This window comes from Triticum dicoccoides, chromosome 3B (genome assembly GCF_002162155.2).
Source record: "Triticum dicoccoides isolate Atlit2015 ecotype Zavitan chromosome 3B, WEW_v2.0, whole genome shotgun sequence".
NCBI lineage: Eukaryota > Viridiplantae > Streptophyta > Magnoliopsida > Poales > Poaceae > Triticum > Triticum dicoccoides.
In genome coordinates, this window is record NC_041385.1 from 805,752,302 (window position 1) to 805,763,081 (window position 10,780).

The window sequence follows — 10,780 nt, forward strand, 5'->3', positions numbered from 1 at the left end:
ACAAAAACCTTAGCCACTGAAATGTTGACGCGTGGATGCCTTTTGGTCCCGGTTGGTGCCACCAACCGGGACCAAAGGCCCTCCTGCCTGGGCTCGGTGCACCGGCCACGTGGAGGCACATCTGTCCCGGTTCGTGTTAGAACCGGGACTAAAGGGGGGAGGCATTAGTAACGACCCTTTAGTCCCGGTTCAAGAACCGGGACTAAAGGCCCTTACAACCGGAACAAATGCCCTGTTTTCTACTAGTGACCATGGCACGGGCTTGGATTCGATGCCCGAGCAGACTCTTTCCCCTAACCCATATGCGTACACAGGATATGACGCATACACCCAAGGTGAGGGATCTCAGTCGTATCTCTCCATGCGAGGGATCTCCATGCCCGAGGAGACTCGTGTACCAGATTTAAACCAGCACCACATACAATGGCTAGACAGTCAGGAGAGGGATCTGATCAGGTAGTCATGTTTACATTTTAATGCATTTACAATGATAACATATATTATCCTCTAACTGTTTGTTAACAATGTTTCTATGTGCAGGGTGGCATACCTGATGTTAATTGGGACGATGAGAACACCCAACGTGGCGTCAACACAGGCGTCCCGGGAGCATCACATGATCATGGCGACACAGTTACATCATTAGTTACAGAGTTCTTCAGAGGGGACGTTATTGGCCCATCTTTTATCCCCGCGGAGTCACAAGCATACGCCTACAATTACGCTTCAGGTTCGCAACAAGGATTCCCGACTCCACCACCTACGCAGGAGTCGCAGACACATGAAGCCGAATTGGAGTACGGCCGCGGTCTTCGTGTACCTCGGCCACCTAATCGCTTGGAGCTTTCCGGTCGTAAGGAAAGGCCAGGTGGTCGTCGTAAACTACGGTGATTCATCTATCCACGTGCGCGACCCATTGTATCTACATATGTCAGTATCAGACTTTTCGATTTGAACATCTATGTATGCTGAAACAAAAATGCACCAGTCTTCGGCTTATGTTTTCGCGCAACCCTTTCCCCTCAATATTCCCGCCAATGCTTTCCCTCCATATGTTCCCGCCACCTGTTTCCTGCCAACCCCTTCCCGCCATATCTTCCTGCCACCCGTTTCCCGCCAACCCCTTCCCGCTATATGTTCCCGCCAACCATTTCCTGCCATACTACAGTCGTTCTTTCCCGCCATTTTCTCCTCTCTACCTATAAAACCCCCTTCAGACAGAGGTGGATAAGCATTCGAGTGTAGTGTAGTCGAGATGTCCCATTATCCTTTCGATCATAGTTTTCACCCTGGGATGAGCAGGACTCTTCTCAGGCTAGCTACCGATTTCAGGATGGACAATAGGATAGTTCCATGGGACGCACTCACCGGTAGTGACACCATAATGAATGAGTTGGCTCACCAATTACGTAGGTCTGGGTGGCCTGAAAGGACCTATGAGGAGGTACGTAAAGAACTTCTTAGGTTGCATGCAAGGTGGAAGAATGTAGTGGAGCCGAAGAGTGAAACTTTCAGAAGGACTGCAGAAAATCATCCATTTTTATGGACTAAGGAGAGCGAGGATGAAGATGATATCTTCATGCCACCACTTCCGGGTGCTGCATCGTCAAAGGGCAAGAGTTCTGCATCGTCTAAGGGCAAGAGTACTGCATCCTCGAAGAGCAAGAGTTCTGCATCGTCCAAGGGTAAGAGTTCTGCATCCTCGAAGGGCAAGAGTTCTGCATCGATGGAGGATGACAATGCTGCCTTCATGTAGTATTTAAGCTGTATTCCAGTTCTACCGTTTAATTCGGATGTACTTGCATTATTAGTTTGTACTCTCTTATTGTAGGGCATTATGTTCTATCTTAATTTTATTTTGTAGTTGTTGCACGATGCTCGATATTAGTGGAGGGAAATAAAATGCCACTACTTTATTCTAAAACTATATTTTTTTTCCATTACGACACGGTACAAATGAAAATAAGATACATCGTAGGAATAAAGCTACATTTAACTCCTGAAATAAAACTACATTAAAGTGCAGAAATAAAAATACAAATGATTGCGTAATTAAAAATACTACCACAGGAATCTACTGAGTCCAGCGTGGATATTTTCCTTTTCCATCGCCAGCTTCTTCTGCTGCCTTGGCCTCACAAGCCCTTTCTTTCTTTCTCTGCCTCTCCGCCTCACGAGCCTCCTTTCGCTGTTGTTCCTGCTCCTCCATGCGACGAGCCTCTTCCCTGTTTTTCTTTTCTAAATCCTGAAAAAACGGTGTTGCTCCGCATAGTATTCTCTTAACTCTCTCTCTTGCTCTGCTTTCTCCTCAGCTTCCGCCTTCTCGCGTCGCTCTTCCGCAAAGAAACTATTCCACGCACGGCGACTTCTTTCACGAATCTCAGTCACTGCCCAAGCCGGCTTCTTCGTGTCAATCCAATGATAGTACATGCACCGAGGCGGAGGACACTACAACAATAAACAAGAATGTTACTAAAGAATCAATCAAAATACCAACAATATCTATTCGTGATGGTTAAAGCATACCGGAGGCTTGTCGTACTCTGAAATAGCTACGGCAGGATCTTCCTCATAATTGGCGCACATGAAAAACTTCATGCCCAACCAATCTGAAAAATCCGTCACCTCCTTCACCTTGCAAAGATCGCCACACCAACACCGCAGGACTGCCACCCCCGGAGGCAAACTTGCATTCTTCATTTTCCTCGGCCTAATGCTTTGATCCGAACAAGGCAAACTCATACCGACTGAAAAAATGTGTTACACACTTTGTGCACTGGCGATTTCGAGAATGGCTGGATGAGAGCCTCGGTGTCTCTTTTTATAGGCTCAGACGATAAATGATGGCGAGAAAATAAGTGAGAACAGAGGAAATTAGGCGGGATATTTTAGGATCCCTGTAGTGCCGGCACAACAGGTTCCCGCAGCATCGGATTCCCGCAGTGCCGTCGTATCCGCTGAGGCAGAAAAAGCAAAAGCCAGAGTGATTCCCGCCCGTGAAATTCGTTGTCCTCCGCGCGTGGGAATCAGCCCAGTTTGCAACAGCGAGCCCGTGAAATTCGTCGTCATTGCGCGCGTGGGAATCATCCCCCAGTCTGCAACAGGACCGGCTGTCGGGCCGCATGCAGCGCGGCCGCCTCACCCGGTGGCGGCCGGGCCCGCTGTCTCGTCGCGCGTGCAGCTAGCCTGTCGGCCTGGGCGCGGCATGGGCACGAGAGGCCGCCTCACCCAATGGCGGCGTGGCCCACCTGGCCTCGCCAGTTACGTCGTGGCGAGACACACTGTGGAGAGGCCGTTCGGCTGGGGTGGACGCCTCCTGCGGTGGCGGCAGGGCCCGCCGCCTCCTGGCGTGGCGGCAAGTGCCACGTGTCGCCTACGATCCGATAGTTCGAATAATTTTAGGGAATGCACTACGATCCAAATATATGATATTATTAAAAATATGTTGTGTGTGTGTATATATGTAACAACATATTTACAAAATTAATATAGTATATATGAAGTATTCTTCCATGCACTTTATTTTACACATGAGTTTTTATTAATGTCGATTTGATATTCCTTCTACAAAATAGGTCGATTAGATATGTATTTGCGCTTCCCTACAAAAATGTATTTGCATATACTTCAAATGGTGCACTCACGTTTGAACCAGTGCCAACCATTTTTTTGCGTTAAACTGATTTTCAATAATTATTTTATTATAGTTATTACATACACAACAAGTTTGATCCGTATGAATATGAGCACGTACTATACAAAAAAAATAGAGGGCAAATTAATACCTTTTCTACATGGGAATTAGTACTTCTATGTTCTATTACATCAACCTACCCCATTGCATCCCCGTGTGTGGGTGCTAAATCTAATCGTACCTCTCCGTTTCAGTTTACAAGTCCTACACGTATATCTAGGTTGTCAATTTTATCACCGTAATATAAACTATAAATACAAAAATTCTACCTTTTGAAAATAGAACATCTGAAGTTTATATTGATATATTTTTTGTAATGTATGATTTGTATTAGGTTGGTCAAATCGACGACTTAAAGGTACGTGCACGTCCTATAAACTGGGAGAGAGGGAGTACCTCTCTGTGTTTCTGGGAGTTATTACCACCGTGTGCGGTGTGCACTGTGTCAGGAGGCCACCAGCTCGTGCCTGAAATTTCTAGAAGTTGGTCCATCACACATGGAGAATAGAAGTTGTCGGATACGACCAACCAATGGCCCAGAATACAGGGATTCACATCTGCACGGTCACATTGTTCAAGCTTTCAGGCCATTTACCACCGTCCGGTACACTGAATCAATGGCATACAATTCATGTGGGATATGCTGGGGACAGTATGGGGTATACCTATCATTGTTCACACTCATACACTATATAGGAGTATAGATGCAATGGACCCTTTTGTACTAAGCATCCTAAAACAAGTGATGTGATCCATTGTTTCTCCTTTTTAAGTCAGTATTGCAACCATCATACCTCACTATCTATTTATATTATCAATCCTATAATTTCTACATGACCTCTCAGATAGAAATATAAAACAAATGAGTAGCAAGTAGCAAATAATGTCATGATCGGCGCTTCTACGGCGTGGCATGTGTCACGCATATTCCCTGGTAGTACTTTCTATATAAGGATGACTTGCCTTCTACCATGTTGAACATATATCCAGTTGTTGCTTTCTAAACAATTTGTATACCCTCCTTTGTTCTTCTTATCTTTTCTAGCTAGTAGCTTGCAAATTGACATGCATGGGACCGTGCATGGGGACAAGAGGAATGATAATTTAAATTTACACATACGTGCGCGGTGCATTAGGAGTGTTGGGGGCATATTTAAACACATTGACCATTCAAACAAGACTAGAAGACGGTATTTGTATGAGTGAATCCAATGATATAGGACATATGTACTAGCAATGGCACTGAGAATGGGTTGCATCATGATTAGAATGATAAAATTTTGGGCTTGCATGCGAAGACGTACTCTAGCATAAGCTTGCATGATATGCATTGATGGTGCTAGTGAAAACCATGTGTAGGTCCACCTTGAACTGACTTGGAGCTAACTAAACACAGAATGAAGACATGTCGTATGTTGATGGATTAATGAGCACACTTGTGCGCATGACACATGCATGTTCACTAGCTTAGCTGTTTTGCCTTACCCCAGAATATACAATTAGCGTTCACATAACAATCCAGTATGTTGGTTCAGTCATACAAGACAACTTCAAACTAAGACTATAAAAATGTAGGGATTTCAAGAAGTACATTGGAGTACAAGGGTAAGAAAATTCAGCTGATTCACGAGCATATTTGTGGGAATTCAATGAAATATAGTAACTTAAAATTGTTCTTTCCGTCTGTTACGCAGATAGTAAAATAAATTAAAATGTATATGCTCGGAAGTTTCACTAATTAGGCTATCAGTAACTTCATTAACTAGCTTGGGCACTTCTACCGTTCCACCACCATCTGTTCATACAGATACAGAGTGTCACTTTTGAGATTTTAAAAGTTTTTACGAGATGTGTGAGTACCACCAAATATATAGTACTTGGATATGACATGTGTATGCATGGTTTGGGAAACATGGTGCCATTCAATCATCATTATACTTGAGAGATAAGTACTTATGCCAACAGTTACAGTAAGGGCCAAAACTTGTACATATTGCCTATGCAATATAGAATTGATCAAGGTTCGTATGAAACATCCAAAAATTGGCCTGACGCTAGCTACCCAATGGTATGGTAGTGAATGACTGTAATCATTTGGATACACATGTCCACCAAACATTCTTGCATATAATGAGGGCAACCAACCATCTGCCAAATGCATTCGAACTAGCTACTCATGTTCACGCTAGCAACCAGACTATATATAGTTCAGTCACTAACAACTTTATAAAACCATGGATCTTTGAGTTTTCTCAGCTCTAGTTTCTCAAGAGAAGCGAGATCAATTTGTCAATTCATCAATATTCACCCAGGGGTCACACGAGAACCGATCGACGAGACCTATAGGATTAGGAGATGTCAGGAGTTAAGCTCAAACAATATCATTTTGCTTTGCTACAGAGCCTTCTTCGGTCTGATAGTCAGTACGAGCATCAGCCAGCTCAAAAAACACAACCGTCTCGGCCTTACAACAAGCACCGGATTTTTCAATGCACAGAGGTGTGCACATAATTAAGGATGGTGTGGGTATAATAATCCCATACCTATACTCATGTTTCTTCTCATGGGCGTAAAATTGTACCCACACCCTACCTATTAGGTAAATATCCATGCCCACGCCCATACCCTGTGGGTATCCGTGCCCATTTGGTACCCATCTGAGAAGAGGAGCTCCGTCAGGCCTTCCTCTTCTTCGTCGCCGCCTCGACCGCAGTCTCCCCATCTTCTAGGAAGGCATCTTGAATTGACTATGTATCTATATTAATTTTTAGGTTCGTAGATACATGAAGCCTCACTATGTAAAACTAAGAAGTTTTGGTGGGAAGCGGCGTTTTGGCTCTGGGGTGCATCTCCACCCGAGATGAATAGTAGATTCATTTAAAATATTAAAAAATCAAAAAAATCCTTTTTTATTCTGATGCTAGATGCTCATGTGCGTGAAGTTCATGCTAAATTTTGTGGAGTTTGGACATTTCGGTAGCTCTCAGAAAAAAGACAAATTTGGGGTTGTATAGAAGTTTACCATTCACGTACTGTTTTGATCGATTTTGTCTTTTTTGCCATGAGCTCCTTGGATGTCCGAACAAGCTGAAATTTGGCACGAAAATCACCCATTGGAACATCTTCCACCTAACTTTTTTTTAGAATTGTTTGAATTTTTTTAGTTTACTGTTCATATAGTGCAGATGAGCTCAGGCCTAATTGAATTCATTTTCCGGTAGGCTTAGTTCTGTAGTAACATAGTTGATCTTGCCTTCATATCATAAGAATTTGTGAGCAGAACTAAGGAAAGGTATTGGGGATCTCCATGTATGTTTTCCAGATCTTAATTATATTTCATTTCACCCAGGAGTTGAACATGTTACTCTCTGCTAGACATACAAACCAAAGCTGAAACTTTAGGCAATAACTAAATCAGTTATGTTGTTCGATTGTTATATCTTGGCATATTTATTGTTAACTGCAATTTTTGAAAATAGGATATTACCTAAGTACATGCTAATGAGTCCATTAGTTCACCCATGTAGAAAACCTGGATATGTCGAATGAGTGAGTTTTTCGCATGCAAGCTGCAATTTATATTTGTTCGTACAGATTATTCGAATGAAGATCATTTTGTTGTGGAATCTTCTTTTCGATTAAAACATCTCAATCTCAAAGCAAAAGCTTTAAAAGGTGCATTTAGCATAGCCGCAATTTATGATAAATCTCCAAACCTACGGTATGAACTTATTGGTATATGTAACTGATGCTAAGAATTATTTTCAAATCTTTAGAAAGCAAAATGTTGAGATGGAAGAATTAATTGAATTTTCACCAAAAGAGTTGCACGATTCTTAGACACCCAGTTAATATTTTCTCTCAGCTTACAAAATAATTCCACTTCCATTATTGTTTCTGTTATTGTATATTTCACATTGTTTCAGTTTTTATCATAACGTTGCCATCATTATTTTTCCACATAAAACCAACATTTTTATCATAACATTTTCTCAGTCATTAGAGAGCATGCTTAAATGAATTTTGACATATTTCATTGTTGATTCTACAACAGTTCAAATACTTACATACATTGTTTCGGTCAAAATATATTTATTTTGTGTGAATCAATCAACATGTACTCATTGTTTCAGCAGATTATAGTGAAAACTTACCACATATGTGCTGGCATTATTCATCTTCTAGCATCTCAGTTCAAGTTTAACGCGCAGATATACTTTTGACTGCAGTTTTACTTGTTGAACCAAATTTGCAATGAGACAAAAATAGAGGCATGTGACATTGTCCATGATTTGATAAAGTAATAATCAGGACCACTTACATTTTCATACTTGAACATAAGGCCTGCATTATATTGATCATATGAGGAAACAAGTCAGTTCGCCCATATGTGTACCATCAGCTTACTGTTCAAGGTGTACCGGCAACTTGTTTTCTGCGTGTAGCGGTCATTCTTACATGGTCCGACGAGACAAAAATAAAGATGTAGTGGAGCCCTCTATCATGAATATATAGCCTTAGTCAACCCTTAGCAGTTCCTAATTGCATATCACACAGTTGATGTTAATTCATGTCGTCTCTAACGTTCCTCATGTCCAAATATTTTATAATATGCATACTTCTTAAAAATATGCAAGAGCACAAGAATTTTGAATTATATCTTAAGAAAGATCAGGTTTGTAGAGGCCAACTATTTTAACAGTTGAATGCTTTAGCGACAGTTTCTTGATTTTTTTGTTGTGGACATGGATGCCATTTTTATACGTAATTGCAAGTACATATAAAGAATCATGATTTTTTTACAGGTTTCTCGAGGTATACCGGTACTTGCCGACACATGTTTCATTGGTCTTACAGGTCAGTGAGCTTCTATACTTGCTTTTAAGCACTCCTCCGACCTATGTAGCTGGGTGTAGTAAATAAATGAGAGAATTTCTTATTTAACACAGTGTTGAAACCTTTTTTTCCTATTTGACATTGAAAAATAATGTCTTCCCTACGTAACACGTAGGAGTCTAAATTTTATGTCTTTATAACACTTTCATCCATTTTAAGCCTTAATGGTGTTAAATGTCACCTAAAAAGACCCTTTTACCCCTCCTGTGGTATGTGACCAAAATTTTAATAGAAGATAATAATGATAAAAGTACGTGTTCCAGCTTGGTTTGTTGTATGCTGATACGTACTCCCTCCGTTCGGAATTACTTGTCTCGGAAATGAATGTATCTAGAACTAAAATACATTCAGATACATCCATTTCTGCGACAACTAATTCCGAACGGAGGGAGTAGCTGACTAGTTGCATGCACATCTCTGGCTGGATGTTTATATCCGGTCGCTTCGGTTGCTAGGTGCGTGAGCCAAGTTCCCAAGAAAATCGTGTCCACCGCCTACGGACCAAACTTTATTTACACTGTCCGCAGTAACAAAGCCATTTTGGGTAGGAAAAAGTCCAAAACAAACCCTTAACTTGTAGGTGAAAGCTAAGTTGAACCCTGAATTTCCAATCCCTAAATCAACACACAAAATTCTTTGATCACAGTCTATTTTGAACCTTGTGAGCGTTTTCAAACAAGGATTGTCGACGTGGTGGGTTGAATCCTAGGATTGTTGATTGTGCACGCGACTGAGCCGGCCCAACAGGTGTGGAGCGAGATATTTTTTTCTTTTTCGTTCAGTTTACTTTTATTTCTTTTTTGTAATACACGGTGTGTAATAATAAAAATACCAAAAATAAATAAAAATACACAAAAAATAGGCAACAACAGAGTGTAGAACTTGCGACCTGGGACTCGTTTTCTCAACGCGCAAGCCACTAAAAGAAATGACTATTAGTTATTTATTGAGAGGCCCGAACTAATTAATCACAACTAGCAAAGTCAAGATTAGGAAAATGCCTTTTTAAGCGTCAACAAAAATGGAAAGCGTAAACAATTTGTGAAAACAAACAATTTTTTTGAAAACAGAATCAATTTTGAAAAAGTGAACACTTTTTTATACGTAAAAGTTTTTTAAAAAATGGGAACAAATTTTGAACCCAAACAAAATATAAAATGCAAACACTTTTTGAATTTTTAAAAAATGGGAGCAACTTCTTAAACATAAAAAATGTTTATATAATATTGTAAAATGTTTATTGTCATTTAGAAAATGTTAAACATGTATTTAGCAAAATGTTAATGTATATTAAAAAAAGTAGTAAACATGTATTTTAAAAATGTACATAATGTATTAATATTGATAGTATATCAAAAAATGTTTCATGTGCGTGTCAATGTACATAATGTATTTGATAAATGTCAAAAGTGTAACAAAAAGAAAAGAAAAAACAAACAATATGAAAAAAAATCAAGAAAGGAACATAAGAAAACCAAAAGTATAACAAAGAAAAAAAACAAAGAAATTAGTGAAAATAATATAACGAAGGGAAAAAAGCTGAAGAAATCGATGAAAATAGAGAAAACCCAAAGGGAAAAACAAAAGAAAAAGAAAAAAATGAAAACCATAGCAGAGAGGGTGTGCGAGCGACTACTCGAATGGGTCGGCCCGATTTGACTTGCCACGTCAGCGAATACCCGCGAAACACTCTCAAGATTCAAAATAGACCGGGTTTGGAGAGTTTGGTGTGCTGATCTCAGGGACTGAAAATTCAGAATTCGATTTAGCTTTCATCTACGAGTTCAAGGTTTAATATAGATTTTTTTCTTCTGGGTAATGTACCACAATTGGCGGCACGTGGAGTATGGGTGGACCGGATTTTCTTCTTGCGACCCCCGGTTTCAATTTCCCTGCCTAGATGCCGCCGCTCCCAACCGATCGTACCGCCTCACGTTGGCCCCCTTCCTCCCTCTGGCCACTCCCCGACCGACCGCCGATCGTCCTCGATGCCGCCGCCTAGCAGCGACCACGCCACCTCCAATCTTCCAGGAGCGCATCCGGCCTCCCAACAAGGTCATGGAATACTACGACCGCCTCACTTTCACTGAGAGATATACGTGGGTGGGAACGTATGCCCCATGACTTATACGGCCGAGTGTTCCCCAAGTGCGACCACTTTGCCATGTGACCGGCACTGTCGCAGTCAAG